Source organism: Typopeltis vanoorti, chromosome 3 (assembly GCF_054136105.1).
Source record: "Typopeltis vanoorti isolate ZY-2024b chromosome 3, IOZ_Tvanoo_1.0, whole genome shotgun sequence".
In the NCBI taxonomy this organism is placed as follows: Eukaryota; Metazoa; Arthropoda; class Arachnida; order Uropygi; family Thelyphonidae; genus Typopeltis; species Typopeltis vanoorti.
This window is the reverse complement of record NC_143551.1, coordinates 46133224-46150416: the sequence shown is the minus strand read 5'-3', so window position 1 is coordinate 46150416 and position 17193 is coordinate 46133224. Positions and strand designations below refer to the sequence as shown.

At 34.9% G+C, this 17193-nt stretch overlaps 1 protein-coding gene across 1 annotated transcript in view; it reads right to left on the bottom strand.

Annotated features, from left to right (window-relative positions):
- LOC150108096 (monocarboxylate transporter 9-like) overlaps window positions 1-12016 on the bottom strand; it is a 92839-nt gene extending 80823 nt beyond the window's left edge. Inside the window, exons 1-2 of the mRNA XM_090390599.1 lie at window positions 11862-12016; window positions 8184-8363 (exon numbers count right to left, since the gene is read on the bottom strand). The gene's annotated coding sequence lies outside the window, so the exon portion shown is untranslated. The remainder of the gene's footprint in view (window positions 1-8183; window positions 8364-11861) is intronic.
- Between the last annotated feature and the right edge of the window lie 5177 nt (window positions 12017-17193).

The window sequence follows — 17193 nt, the reverse complement described above, 5'->3', positions numbered from 1 at the left end:
ACATTACCATGAAAGTACATACATATACATAGTTAATATGCTTAATATTAATAGTAATTATTGTTATAATGTGCATAGAGTACTGATATATGTACAATTAAAATATAATTATTACCTTTTCTGATACATTTATTGCACAATAGAAATGTGCAATAAATGAATAAAAAAATGTATAGGGAATTCATTTTTTTTTCAACTGAAATTCAATAATTGATAAAACTGTTATTATAATAACAGTAATAATAAGTACAATAATCCTAGCAGTACAGTTATTATTTTCTTCACATCTCTCAAAGACAATGTTTTGGCTTATAAGAAGATTTTTATTATTATTATTATTATATTATTATCAGTGGGGCCCCGTGAAGTTTTAAGTGGGGGTGCTGCCTATACAAAATAATTTTTTAAAAATTCTTTTTTTCCTAATCAGACCAATTTATTAATAAATAAATCTACAGATTTATTTATTAATAAATTGGTTACTAATTAGGAAAAAAAAAAATGATTTTTTTTTAATTTTGTATAGGCAGCATCTCCACTTAAAACTTCACAGGCTGCCACTGATTATTATTATCATTCAAAAGTCACTAGACTTGTTGTGGGAGCCCATCTCAAATAACAAAGTCTATCATACCATTCTTTGAACACACTCACTGTGCTCTCACCATTCTAAAAGGCAATGCATTCAACAACCCTCGATTCAAAGAAACCACTCCTTTTGCAACTTCCAGAGATGGCTCCTTGTCCTGACTCTCAGTGTCAACCTGTAAACTACCTCCCAACAGTTTAAATGTCTCAATCATATCACCTCTCCTTCTACCAAACTTTGCAGACCACATTCCCTCAGTCTATCCTCATAACTAACATTGCACAGTGTTAACATTATTTTGGTTATTTGCCTCTGTACTCTTTCCAAGGCTAATTTATTCCCTTCAAATCGTGGGGACCAAATCTATGAGACCAGTAACTCACCATCAGTTGAAAAGCCCTGATAGCAGAGATAGAAGCATTGTGATTCCATTGTATAAAGCTGATCAGACCACACCTGGACTATTACGGAGGTGGCAGGGTTTTTCCTCCCATAAAACAGGAAAGCCAGCCATTAGAACACATGCAATTAAAGACATAATAACACTGGCCTCATAGCCCGAGTTGTTTTGGTCATAAATCCAAATAAATCCCACCAAACCAATCCATCTTTGCTGGTCATTGCAAAAAATCCTCTGGGATACCTTCACCACTTTTGCAATATGTTCCCTGAATTTCAGGTTTCTATCAGTCATCACTCCCAGATCCCTTGCCTTCTCCACTTTCTCCCGTACAGTTCCTCCAACAGAGTATGCAACCTCCTATCGATGTATTTCAAACGTTAAGACTTTACATTTAGTTGAATTCCATTCATTTGCCCATCTGTCCAGCTTATTCAAATCCTTCTGAAGGGCTACTACATCTATACTATTACTAATAACCTTTCATAACTTCACATCATCTGCAAACAACTGAATGTCCCCCTGCAATCCAATGAAAATGTCACTGATATAAAAGATTAAACAATACAGGTCCCAGTACCAAGCCCTGTGGGACCCCACTTGCAGCCGTCTGTTTCCTTGATACTGCACCCTCATACACAACTCTCTGATATCTAGCAAACAGCCAATCCCCAATTCAATTCACTAGCCTGACATTTAAACCCATTGGGGATTCCATCCACCCGTTTTTGACTCTTGGTGATCCTGTAAACAAAGGCTTTTCATCCCACTCGGCCACTTGTCCTTTCTTTCAGTAACTGTAAGTTCAAGTTGGTAAGTTCTTTTATGTTGTCCATTCAACTCTTTTATGCTCTTCCTCTTCTTCTCATTCCCTCAATCTTCCCCAATATAACTGCCTTTTCCAATGATTCATCCACTTGCATAATATATCCAAAGTACATCAACTTCTGTTTAGTGATCATCACCTCCAAGGAACAGTCTGTCTTTATATTCTCTAAAAACTTATTGGTCATTCTTGCAGTCCATTGGATTCTTAATAGTCTTCTCCACACCCATAATTCAAACAAATGAATCAATTCGCTTTCTGTCTTTCTTCTTAATAATCCAACTTTCACTACTGGAAATACTGCTGTTTTGACAATTCTAATTTCGTGGCTTTATTTACATCTCCATCTTTCATAATCTTTGTCAAGTTTAATATTGCTTTTTTTTCAAATGACTATCCTTCTTTTAATGATAGTCATTTTCATCACTGGGAGTGATGAAAATGACTATCATCACTTCACATCCTTTCTGATTCTGTAGCCCAGTAAATCATAACTTTCAACAATTTCTATTTCATCTCTCTCCATTATAAATTTTTTAAATTGCCAAAAGCCATCACTTTTGTTTTGCCAAGGTTTAAATTAAGCCCTGTCTTTGTTACTTTCCATCTTTACCAATAGAATCAACTGCTCAAGTTCTTCCTTAGTTTTTTTCTATGAGGGTTGTATCATCTGCATATCTTAAATTATTTATTTTTCTGCCACCAATCTTAATTCCAGCTGGATCTTTGTCTAAATCAGCCATTCTCATAATATATTTCACTATAAATATTAAAACGGTAGGGGGACGATATGCAATGCTGCACCTCTTTTTCTACTCGAACACTGTTTCTCCAAAGACTGTTTTTACTGAAGCTTCTTGGTTGTCATATGGCTCTTACAAGAGAATTAGATGTTCAGATATTCCCATTGATACCATTACAATCACAGTTCTGTTGTAATCCATGCAATCAAAAGCTTTCTTATAATCAATAAAACAGATGAATAATTCCTTCTGAAATTCTCTTGTTCTTTCCATAATCCATCTTATGTTTACTATTTGGTCTTTAATTTCTCTACCTCTCCTAAAGCCTGCCTGTTCTTGTGGCATTTCTCCATTCATTCATTCACATATAGCTCCAACCTTTGTTGGATCACTTTCAGCATAACTTTACTTTGTTCTATAATTATTGGTTCTATAATTCTCACAATCTCTGGGATTTGATTTTTTCAGGATTGGGATGAATAATGATGTTTTTAAATCTCTAGGCCAGTATATTTTCTTCCAAACCTGTTGACAAATTTCAGTCAATATATTCACTACTTCATCTCCACTGCTCTCAATAATTCCACTGACACACCATCAGCTCCAGGAGTATTTCCTTTTTGCAGCTGTTCCTTGCTAATATCACTTAACTTTTCATTATCATGGGTTCCTCAACAAATTCTTTCCTTTCAAATTCTTCTTTAACCCTCCTACCGGCCAAGGTGAATAAAATAGCAAGACTACCCCAGACTTTTTCATGGATCAAAACTTCATCGGCATTTTATCTCTTATCAAGTATTTATTCTCCTCCGCTGTTAATCCCTTAACGGCGATTTGAGAGCCATTATCAGATTAACTGTGGTCGAGCGACTTTTGTGTCACTTGTCTTTACATGTACTCTGTTACTTCGAATTTTCTTCACTGTACTAGGATATTTGATCGTTTTTTTTTTTTTTTGTTTTTTTTTATGAACAACAAATGATTATAAACTGCATTACTCGGTTTCCGATATTGTATCTTTTTTAGTATCAAAAATTTATACCTAATGGTATTTTATCAGAGACTCTTCACCTTCTTCTTTTGCTGAAAATTGCAACAGAGGTTTTTTTTTTTTTTTTTCGTAGGATGCACATTACTATAATATCCAGTGCTTAACCACTCTAGATATGCTGAAAATATAATAGGAAGGATATCCTGTATGGAATGATTAAAAATTTATGCTCATTTTTAGGATTTTTTACTGCAACCCCCCCCCTTCTCCTGTCCTGGAACTGAGTTGCATAACACTTTAAATTTCTATAGCTTTGAAAGCTTTCAGACGGTATTCAAAATCTCTTATTTCAGTTTACTGTTTTGACAAAAGAAATAAAGCAATAATATTGTTGTATATCGAAGCTTCTAATTCTGTACTCTTTCTTTGAATCTGAAATCAGCGATCTGCTGAAATTATTCTAAGATTTAGAAATACTATGCTGTATTCTCAACATGTAAAACCCACACAAAGAAATTTCAATTGTGTTATTTCTGTTTCTTTTTTTTTTTTTTTTTTTAAAATCTAAATATTACTACTTCTATTTCTGAAATACATCTTAGAAATGCTGGACAATAATCCTCTTACCTAGAGGAAAAGCTAAAAGTTAGATTACTCTTTTGAGAAACACAAGACAGAAAGTTTCCTAGAAGTCGCACTAAACTGCCTCAAGCAAGAATGTCTTGTTTCATTTTCTGTTGTTCAGATATCCTAACACAGTAAAACTGACATTTCTTTTACAGGCTGATGAAGTATTTATGCCAAAAATGATTTCTTTATTTATAGTGATCAGTTTCACTTTTATTATCAAAAAATTCTAAATGATTTGATAATTATCTTGAAAAAAATTACTGCTATTGCTGTTGCTGCTCTTGCTTGCCATCTCACAAATGAATTGTATATTGGGTATACTTCCTAATATTCCTTTCTGCCCAGTAACAAGTTGTAGACTAACGAAGATTACCAACCCCTCCCCCCACCACCACCACCACTGGGAACCAGATCAAAAGAACATGCCTAGAATTCAGCACACTAAAGTACCTCGTGCAATAACTGAATATTTTACAGGCAGAAATTCCTTGTTCTGTTTTTCCATCTTTCTGATTGATTAGCAGACATTTGAAGCATATTCTGATATTGCATTTGTAGGATGACATTTTTAATGTCATCCTACAAATGCAATATCAGAATATGAAGTTAACCCTATGAGAATGGCTAATTCTCATCAGAGTGCCAACAGCATCCAACAATTGCAGAACGAACAACAACTTGCTTAACTTTTTGCGTGAGCCATTAGTAGCAGAGACTCTACCAAATGACCAACCTTTTTTGGCAAACTTGTTGAAGGTGGGTGGGAGAAGTCCTCTCAGTCACTGATTTGCAAACATAGGTTACTCGCACTCCTTGGACAAAGAAATGGCTCTCATCTGAGAATATGACCTTCCACTTCTCAACATTCCAATCTTTGTACACTTTTGCCCACAGGAGCCTCTTTTTCTGTATGGCCTTCCTCATCCCCCAAGAAACCCAGGAGGACCAGACTTGAGCACAGTATTCCAGATGAGGGTGTATCAAATCCTTATAAAGAGGAATAACAACTACCTTATGTCTACTTGTTAAAGCATTCTTCAATAATTAAGTAATCTTATGGTCTACCTTAAGCAATATGTCCTCTAAACTTTATCTCTCTGTGTCTACCACTACCACCACTGCTAAATCTGTAGCGTCAGTAAAGTGCCATCAACGTCATACATAGCTGTTTATCTATTTATTCCCAAATGCATAACTTTACATTTCTCGACATTAAACTGACACTAATTAACTTTTGCTTGTATTGACAGCCTATTTAAATCGTCCTGCAAACTCTCCACATCACCTTGATTAACTATTACTTTACTTAATTTTACATCATCAGCAAACAACTGAATATTTCCTTTCAGGTTTTCATATTTCCTATATCATTTATGTACAATTAAACAGCAATGGTCCCAGCATTGAAACTTGCAGCATACCACTAGCCACCTGTTTTCACCTCGATTCTGCTCCTCCATATACCACATTTTGATATCTGTCCAGCAGCCATTCTCTTATCCACTTAACCAGTGTCATATCCATCCCTATATGTTCTAATTTGAATAATAGAGTTCCATATGGTATTCTGGGAAATATCTTTGGAAAATCCAGCAAATCATTGTATAGCCATTTCCTTTACCCAATGCAGCTGTTACTCTATTATAAGTAGTTAGTAAACTACTAAGGCAATACTGACCCTTCACAAAGCCATGTTGACCCTCATACAGTATCATATTTTTATCTACACATTTTTGAATTCTCTTTTTTACCAATTTTTCTAGTACTCGTACTACCAAGCCTGAGATACTGACTGGTCTATAATTTGCTACTGCAGTCTTAGAACCTCATTATAATATAATAAATTTAGTTTAATCCTTTATCCAAGTGTAAGCAAACAAAGTTTGTGCCTGAAGTATCTTCAGGACTGAAGCAACTTGTGGTAAAGGTGAACTAAGCTCTCATCACTTGTTTTAGTATCTCCCATAATGCAAAGCAGATCTCCTTGCAGACATGTATAATGCTATGTATTAAGGGAAGAGTCACTATCCCAGAGGCATAGCTAGGGAGAGGAAGAGGGGGCAGTCCATCCCAGATGGCACTTTGAACCTTTTTGAACTTTTGCAGTTAATTCTAAAATACAGTCTCGAGAACTCATTTCCAAAGACTGTAATACTACTGCGAATTTTCTTCACAATTGTTGTAAGTGTTGCTAGTTGTGAGAGGAGTTTTTCTAAATAAAATTGATTAAGAATTACCTACATTATTACGAAATAGACTTCGCCAATGTCATCGAGGATTTTGCTAACAGAAAAGCAAGAAAAATAACATTTTAGAATGTTGAAATTAAAGTTTTGCTTTAAAACATAGTGTTTTAATTTATTTTCCTATACATCGTTTTGACTTTCTGTAGTATTTTTGGTGTATATTGAGAGGGGTGGCAAACTCAGGGACCGCCCTGGGCAGCAAAAGCTCTAGCTATGCCACTGCACTACCCAGACCGGTTTCAACCTTTATTGCGGTCTCATCAGTGAGAGCCAGACCCAGAAATGGTGATACTAAGGTGGAAGTAATGGAGAAGTCATGTTTACCTATACGAGTTGACAAAAGATGTCTCACCTTAATATTAAATTACTCTGGATTACAGAAAAATGTTGGAATTTTTTTCCACTTGGTTAGACTAGAATAATTTAGTTTAATCCTTTATCCAAGTGTAAGCAAACAAAGTTTGCACCTGAGGTATCTTCAGGACTGAGGCAACTCATGGTAAATGTGGACTAAGCTCTCTTCACTTGTTTTAGCTCCCACTGACGAAACCTCAATAAAGGTCGAAACCAGTCTGGATAGTGCTCCCTTCCCTTAATGCATAGCATTATACATGTCTGCAAGGAGATGTGCTTTGCATCACGGGAGATACTAAGACAAGTGATGAGCTTAGTTCACCTTTACCATGAGTTGCCTTGGTCCTGAAGATACTTCAGGTGCAAACTTTGTTTGCTTACACTTGCATAAAGGATTAAACTAAATTTATTATAGCCTAATCAAGTGGAAAAAAACTTCTACTGGTCTTAGAACCTACTTTATGCAAAGAAATTATTTTGCCCTCTTTTCACTCCCTTGGAATTCTACCAGAACTGAGACTTAAATTAAAGAGCCTAGTCAAAGGCATTGCCAGTTCCCTTAAACATTCTCACAAAATCCTAGCTGATATCCCATGTAATCCCACAGCTGTATTTACATTGAGATTCTGCAATATCCTAAAACCTCCAATTCATCCACCGCTAATATCGTGAATTTTTGCACCTGGGAAACATGATTTTTCATACTTTCATTAAGTATTCCCCTGATCATTGAGTCTCCATGCATAATTTTCTCCTTAGCTTGTTTTTCTAGTTTGTTCAGTCAGTCTACTGAACTTAGCTCTTGCCGCTTCTGTAATTTTATTTTCAACACATTCATTATACCATCACAGGAGCAGGAATTACATGGAACATGTAATTGAACAAGAACCACCCACCTGTTCAATGAGCATTATTCTCAGGTAATTTCTTATATGCACAGCTTCATATATTGCATTAATTTCTAATAATCATATCTGTCCTTCTCTTTGCAGTTTTCATAGCTCTAAATATTGTTTAAACAATCATTAACTATTAAAAATCCTTTTACATATTTAATTCAACTTCATAATAATTTCTCCATGTGGCTGAGAGAGAGAGAGAGAGAATGGCAGAAATATGGAATACATAGTCCCCCCCCCCCTCTATCCACTCCCTCAACATGGACATATGAAACAAGAAATTTTCAACAACTGAAAATAATAATATAGGTGAAGGAGTTATAAATTAATTTCATAAATTCCAAAAATTAAATAAGCATAAACTAGCTCCTGTTGCATGTATGTGTGTAAAAGAGGAAGAGAGATAAATAAAAATTCAATTGCTCACATAATAATATATATATATATATATTATAAAAATATATAAATATTTTTTAAATTATTAATGCTAATGGTAGTATCATACCTTTGGTTTCAATCTACAGCACGAGAAAATAAAGCAGCAACTCTTACATTCAGCTCACTCATATAGTAAAAGGAAGAGCTCTGTAGCAATCATTTAACTGAATGACATCTGTTTACATTATCAGAGTTATATGAGCAGATAAGGGCAGTCATCTGAATTATCATGAAATGAAGCCTGGAGCTGCAATGTATACAGAAAAATAAAACAGTAAAATAAAATGTATGCTATTAGCACATATTCATATAAGAACATAATGGCAAGTTGTAAACTTTTAATGGCAAGTTGTAAAATTCTGGTAGTTCTTGAATAGGTCACAAAAAATAAATAAAATTTGTTAATATTCAAATTAGCAGATATAATTATTCTATTTCTTAATTCATGAAGATAACAGAGAATATAACTAATCGTGAACAGAGTCTCAAAAAGAGGGGAAAGGAAGAGTTGTTTATAAATTACACTGAAATAAAAATGCACTTTGATAATTAACTCTATGTTAAATAACAGGATGTGCACTAAATAATAATATTTAGAGGGAGGATTTTTTGGTATTTTTTGGAAATGGTGAGATCATGATCTAAAAGTTTGTGAGTAGTGCAGTTGTCTCAGCAAGATGTTCATTCCATAGTAGTATCACTAGTGTTGTTGGGAATATTGTGCCATTACTTTTACATTCATGAATTCAGTAATAGAGGCTTATGCTACTGATGCCTCGAGAGCTTCACTAAACTTCTCAAAAGTTTTTACAAAGTGTGGGTTTGATTGCAATGATAGGAATCCATTATTATTATTATTACCCCAAGACCTCATGGAGTCAAAGACTCATCTGGACATTCATCTTTAGATGAATGTCCAGATGAGAGTCTATCTTTAGAGTCCATCTAAAGACTCATCTTTAGCACATTATTTGTGTGCTAAAATGAACATTCTGGATGGGCTGTTTAAAAGAGACAGTTAAGGGTACAACATAGTGTTACATGCCAGTTAATTGCATACTATCAGATCCGTTTGTTGTTTAATGCAGGAAAAGCACCTTCTTTTACTGACTTCAAACCCTATTCACAGTTTTATTTGTGACAGAGCTCTCCATTCCTCCTACTCATATGACAAACTTTGCAGTGCTCAAACATCTCAAGCCTTATAATTATCCACTATCAGTTTTCTGAACACTCATTTCTGTATTATCCTTTGATAGGGAGATGGCAACCTAAAAAAGACACAATTTTGTCTTTTTTTTCTTACAATAAAGACCTTAGTTCTCTTCCCCTTCTACTTACCTTTGATAATTCATCTTAACAGTCAAGACCAGATCTCACTTCTTAGGCTGACAAGCTACTATTAGCCTTTCATGACATAACTACATTACTCCTATTACATCCTTAGCTTCAAAAACACTTGGAATTTTTTTTTACTCATGATGTTACTTTTCATCTATCCAGCTCTGTATAAATCACAAATCTGCCTAATCTTGGAATACTGCTCACAAATTTTGGTGATGCACAAGCTACTATTAGCCTTTCATGACATAACTACATTACTCCTATTACATCCTTAGCTTCAAAAACACTTGGAATTTTTTTTTACTCATGATGTTACTTTTCATCTAACCAGCTCTGCATAAATCACACATCACAAATTTTGGTGATGCACCTAAGATTCTCTGCCTGCATACAGACAAATCGGCCTTTAGAACACTCGCGATTTACAGACAAAAAATACTGTTGTTAGTGATGATGGGCAATAGATGGCGTTGATGGTAGTAGTGTCGTAGTTGGAGAATTAAGTAGTAGTAGAGAGGATGAGATGTATTTAGTGAAGTAGAATAGTGTGCCCTTCCACGATGAGTCCTTGGACTCCCTGGAGGTGTCAGGTAATAATAATAATAATAAAAACTCTTGATGCAGTTCAAAGAGGACAATTTAGCTAACTGACAAAATCCCTCTTTCTCACAGACTCTTCTCTCTGGCCAATGTTTCACAGCCAGTCCCACACTATCTTTTCTATGGATATTTCCTTGGATACTCTTTTGGCAGAACTGGCATCCACCATTCCCTGCACCACATTTCTGCTAAACCTACAGTAACATAATTCAATTATAAAAGGGTGATGAGCAGCAACAGCATCTCAACATCCTTTTATATTTCAATTGCTAAGTTACTGAATCTGCCACTCCATTCATCTTTCATTTTGCCTATCTCAGTTATATGGAAGAGCCTCCAACTCCATAAAGCACTCCCCAAAAATGAAAACATCCAGCTATTCAAAAAAAAAAAAAAAACTGTTTTCTTTTTTTTTTTTTTTTGATCCATTAGGCCAGTAATTGGTATAGACAAAATCCTTTGGTTAGAAAGACCTGGATTTGATTACCATCCATGATGTGAAGAACTTTTATCTGGTCTATTTAGACTGAAATTGAGTTAGCACTCTCATATGGAGGTAGAGGGGTTTTTTCACCCAGAAACTCGGGTTTTTCGTCCCTCAAAACAGGCAAACCAGCCCTGTGAACACACAGATTATCTACACATGACATGGATTCACTATAAGCTTTCATACCTTTTGTATGTGGAATGACACACACACACACACACACACACACACACACACAATGCATTTGTTAGTTCTGATATTTCACCATCATGTGATATGCAGAGAGAGAGAGTCTACAGATGAGTAACGAAGGCAATCGTTACTCATCTGAAACGATTACAAAATGAAACGAAATTTTGTAAGGATGTATTATCGTGCAGCCACTCCATCCCCCCCCCTTCAATTATATACTATAGATTCAGACATATCAAAATTAAATTAATTTAAATTAAAGTGATTTACACCTTCCTGAACGGTAAAATTATCAAGTTTTTCTTCCCCCCCCCGCATCACAACTTCCGATCCCGCCTCCTCTCTATATATATAATTATATTATTTCCAGTATATTATTATTATGTGACACCTCCAGGGGAAACCACAGACTCATCGAAGGAGAGTGTGCCAACAGCATTGAACGATTGTTCTTCTTCCAACTACTAACCCCTCTCAAACTTGCTTAACTTTTTGCGTGAGCCATTAGTAGCGGAGGCTCTACCGATCGACCAACCTTTGCTGACAATGTCACAACTAAATAAAATAAAATAAAATAAATTACGTAAATATATAAAAATTTTGCCTTCATATTTTCAAGTTTGTTTATATTTCTGAAATTTCAATAATTACATATATTTGAATGTCCACACACTATGGGACCATATTACTTTGAAAGAATGTTTCGAAGAATGTATGGAGTTTGTGAGGAGGCATGATAAGAATAAGATTAACTGATAACAGGAACTATTTATGTTCAACGGTTTTAATGTTATTTTTGTTTGTTTATAAATACACACACACAAACAAACTAACTTTATATATATTTTTATATACAAACAAGTTATATATATATATATATATATATATATATATATATATATATATATATATATATATATATATATATATATCACAAATAAAATATTTTGCCATGTTTCAAATCTCTGAATACTTTCAAGTCACATCATATCATTCTTCGAGATATTCCCTCCTCGCATGGAGTGTTCCCTCTAAACTTAAGAATGTGATAGCACTTAAGATTCTATATTTGTTGTAATTGTAAACTTTTATTGAATGTAAATATCATAATCTAAATCGTACCTTTCATTCTGCATGCTATACGAATTCTTAAATATGCAAAAGCTGTTATTTATCATGAATAGAAACTTTTCATAGTGATAAAACAGAAAACCTTGACTTTGGAAAATACATTTAGCAATTAAAAATCCATGACCTTGTCAATCGCGATAGACAGCCAATTCACAAACATAACTGCTGAGTCGACAAGCTTCTCCGAGCAATATTAGTTGACTGTTAAATAGGTCATGGTCAAAAAAAAATTGAATAGCTCATCTCCCTTTCGATGGTGAATTCCAGAGAATCCGTATTACCTCAAAGAATATCAAGTTTCGGAAATGGTTAATTTCTTCGTATAATTTTTAAATTAATATGACTAAAATATGTAAGAATCAATCTAACACATCCGTTAAGGAGTTTGAATGCCTTAGATAATTAAATAATTCAAGTCACTGGGGAGGGGGTCACATTTCATATACTACATTTGTATACTACAGTGACATTTCACGTCGCATTTGTATACTACAATATTATTGTAACTATTAATTATTAAATATTTTAATACGTAAATTGCCTTCTTACAAAATATGGTCATGGTGCAGTATTGCTACTTTGCAATATTTTAATACATGCTATATTTCTTATCCCATCTTTCGATTTTCGCATTAGGCTCAGTGGCCTGTCATGGCCAAGGGACTTGGCTTCTTTTAAACCTGATGCAGCTTAAGAGTGGAGGTTAATCCTATCTGCATTGTCTGCAGATCTATAAATTGCACGATTTCTTCTGGCATATTTGAAGGATGAATAATCTCTTACCTCCGCATAGCACAGGCTATGCGGAGGTAAGAGATTTTGAAAGCCCTGAATAAAGTTTCTTCGCGCTCTAGGTGAGATTCGAACCTAAGTCTTTCCAGTCAAAGTGCATCATCGATACCGACTGAGCTACGGAGGCTCACGTGCTATATTTATGTATTATGTATTATGTAATGAGGAATATTATATGCTCCTCGTTATTGTTATAGACAGAAGAGAAATTCCAAGGATGACCCTGACATAGGAAGACAAAACGAACATGGACTAAAGTTAAATCTGTGTTGTATGTGCCACTGGGCCCACAAAGGATAGGTTGGCAGATTATTGTTATATATGTTGATGTGTATTATGCGATTATCGATACCACTATCGATACGCTGTCACACATATCGCTGCATCAACAACAAAAATATCTGCAAATGTTCCGAAATCAAACCTGTAACACATTCAAAATACCTTGGTCTCTATATAGATTGCCACCTTAAATGGACAAAACATATAGAATGCCTACATACCAAACTCCGGATCATCGCAGCAAAACAATTCCAAGTAAAAGACATTATTCCATCCAACATAAAAAAACTCCTATATCACGGTATCTGATAATCCCTACTCAGATACGATATAGCAGTCTATGCAAACACATCAAACCGCCACTTAACAACATTAGAAACGTTACACAGGAAAAGTGTGTCAACAGTGATTTGGACATCTTACATGCAACAAACAACATCACAAGCACATAGCACATAGAATCCTGAGCATGACCTGAAACACTACATGACATTAACAAGGAGTTACTTCAACATCACCTATCGAAACAACAGAGACACATGTCGTATAACACGATCTACAACAACTCTTTACATCTCTACACCCTTCAACAAGTTATACGGTTCTTTTGTAAGATCACATCAGATACCCACGCAACTCAACAACCTACCAAGAAATTTAAAACACATAGATAACTACAGAACATTAAAAAACAAACTCTGAAAAATATACCAACAAAGCTAATACACCATTAACACTAATATACACATCACAAATCACCAGCATGTTACTGTTTACGCAGTATACACATCACAAATCACAAATCATGCTACTGTTTATGCATAGGCTGTAGATGCCTACAGCCTATGCATAAACAGTAACAACAACATAAATAGTGAAGGCTAAATCCCACTCTCTTCATAAAAGCTAACCCAGGCTTCGAAGTAGGTGGGATTAACTTGCCTCACCCATCTACACGTAATCCTCATAATCAAATGCAGAAATCTAACAAAACAGTTAGTAAATTACATAACAATAAAGAAGATACTGATAATTAAGGGGATACAAATCCCTTGTTGTTCAACTGCCAGTAAGCAAAACTCTAAGATCGAGAACTACGAATCTATGAGTTTCATATATATATACCGAAAAACTATCGGCGAATCCAAGTGTAAATGACCACTTGGTAGTACAGCACCAAGGCAACTCGAAGCAAAGGTGGAGCAAGATCCCTCACTATCCTTGATATTTTCTCATAATGTAAAAACACAGCCCCTGGGGGATGTAATACTGTAATTGCATTATGAGGAGAGGTCACTACCCAGACCGGTTTCAACATTATTAAATTAATAATTTAAATTTAATAAAAGGAGAAGAAAAGCTTAGAAAAAGTTCCTGCAGTCGGCGACTAGACTTGAAATTAAGTCAAACTTCAAGCGACCAAGCGCAGAGAACGCAAGCGCCACTTCTACTGAGCTACACAGGATTTATTTATTTATTATTATTTTTAAAAAAAATTTCGTTTTAATTTTAACTTAATTTTTTTTTTTTTTTTAAATTCTGTTTAGGATATGCAGAATCTTCATAAGGGGACAGTAATTCTTTCCTTCTGGAAACTTGAGTTTTTCATTCAGGCAAACCGACAAAAAGAATCTATGCGATTTTCATACACAGTACACTGAAACCCGTAACCTTAGTTGCTTCTACTGTAATTCCAAATAACGACAGTACTTTTAGGTTTGCTGTGTGCTTTTACATGGGTAGACTGCAATGAAAGGAGAGAATATTTACTCTTTTGGACAATGAACCAAATATAAATAATCACAAACAACAAAATGAATGTCCTTTAAAGAATGAGGACGAAAATCTTCAGACATCATGACGCGCAACAAGGAAATAAATATAATGACATACAGAAATTGATCGACTTTCTGAATCTCATATTTGGATAGAAAGAGAAGTGGACTTAAGAAGAAGAAGAAGCCCCCATGTCAAATCGAGAACATTGCAAGAGACAGAATGTAGTAATGACATTTTATTATCCAAGTTCTGAATGATGAAGAGAATGAAAATAAACACATGCAGGAATGAGATTAATACATTTACTAGTTTTCTTGGAAAAATTCAAGTTACTGTGAAGGAGAAGAAATTGCGAACTTGATAGAAAAGTCATTAAATCAACTTCATTTAACCCACCTTACCGGACATTATGGATCAAATACGCATCCGCATACGCTTCGTATCCATCAGATATTTCAATGTAATATCAATGGTATTACAATTTTAATATGCACGTCGCATCCATGGTAACTTGGATGTATATATGACCTGGCCGGTAGAGCTGTTATATGGTTTATTTTGTTACTGTGAGAGAATCGCGTTCTTTCAAGAAAAGACAATTGTCTCTACAAAAATTTCTATAAAGTGTTGAAAGAATTTTTGTGTAAAAAAAGTAATCAGAAGAGGTTGCCATGTAAAACATTTCTTGCAAGTTGCATCCACTAACTATCAAACCTAATACTGCTGCAAATGAATTAATAAATCATTTAGCTGACGATCAGTCTTGTGCAAAGGAAGAGTTGTGCTGCATGCTTCTGAGAATATAACTGTTCTGAGAATAGCAATTCTATGATGAAACAAGATAAACTTGAGGGGCAGCTTCATTCGTGCTATATGTTGTTCAGGATAATATACTTAAAAGTAGTTTCATTAATAGAAGGCAAAGAAATATGAGCTTTTAGAATTCAAAGAAGAATTTGTGACTATGAATGATCAATTTGCGATTTCACAAGCTAGAACTATATATTAAAAGAGCCGTTTTTGTTTAAAGAAAACCATTAAGAAGCACATTTTATATAAATTAGCAAAAACGTTTCAAATTTAGATGTTGTACTATAATGCTGTAAATGTTCCAGACCCCTTGACTTCTATGATTGTGATAGACTATCTTCCAGCCAAGTATTAGTGCTGCTGATATATTGACAACACGATTTAAACAGCATTCAGTTATGATTAAAGCAATCTAGTTTGACGTCGATATTTAACTAAATATGGTCTATAGCTGTTTCATTCTGAGACTAATTTACGCAGTGAATATGCAAATATTTTTCATTTCTATTTTCATGATGCGCAACAAGATAAAATTCAAACTGATAAGAGATAGATAGATAAATAGATTTTTTTTTATTTAACTTTTTAAAATAAATATTACACGATAAGTAACAAGGACTATTTACATATTATAAGTATATATATTACAGTGAAAGAAACATTTTCCTTTCGGGTGTACAATAGAGAATACAATAAATGAATTCAAAATTTACAGTTCAGTTTCAGTCTGAGTAATCTTTCAGATGAAGCACATTGTCGTCGTCAATCCAGAAGAGGGTACCAGTTGGATTCCACTCCTCTATGAATTTCGCGACAGTTCTTGTTTCTTTGAAGTGCTCAAGTTCCAATAAAAGCCTGCTTTTTAGTTTCCGACGGAGGATGTACATGAGGGTTTGTGCAGTTTCAGTGATGGATGGGTGCTAGTTATTTCTTGTCTGTTTTAGGTAGAAGCTGTAGATGACGGCCTTAGCGCAGATGAAGAGGAAATTGCATGTTCTGTGTCTGTTTTCTTCTGTGTGGACTAAATTCCAGTAGTCTTCTTGGCTGTGTGCGTGGTTATTACAGGTGCTAGAGGCAGTATTCAGGGCATAGGTGATTATCACTTTGTTTGCAGGACAGGTCAGATATGTGTGTTCCAAGGTACCTGAAATGTTACAGAAAAGACACAGATCCGTTTCTCTTAGCTGAAATTTGTAGAGCTTAGAAGGAGTTGGCAAGATGTTATGCCATAGTCTCCACTGTATGTCGGAATCTGGTTTGGCACATTTTGATTTATATGGCAGATCCTACTGAAAACTGAGTGTCATATGCAGCCTTGTAGATGAGAGTGTTAAGGATGAATATAAGAAGGGCGAGGATGGGGACACTGACATGAGGAAGTGGTATATTTTCTCGTAGTTGGAGGGAAGAATTGGAAGTGAGGCTTCAGATTGTACAAGGTGAAATATCGGCCCCGAGCAGTTTCTAGAAGGAATACGGATTTCCTGAGGTGTAACGGTATCTGGATAGGCTTTTATAATGGAGGCTTGCAGCTGTTGATATTGCTTTTCAGTTTTTAGGTTCTTGATTGGTAGGTTTGTGAATGCTTTCCACTTTAGGGGTGTGGGTTAGGAGGTCTCCTATGACTCTTATTCCTGTCCAGTTCCATGTAGGGAAAAGA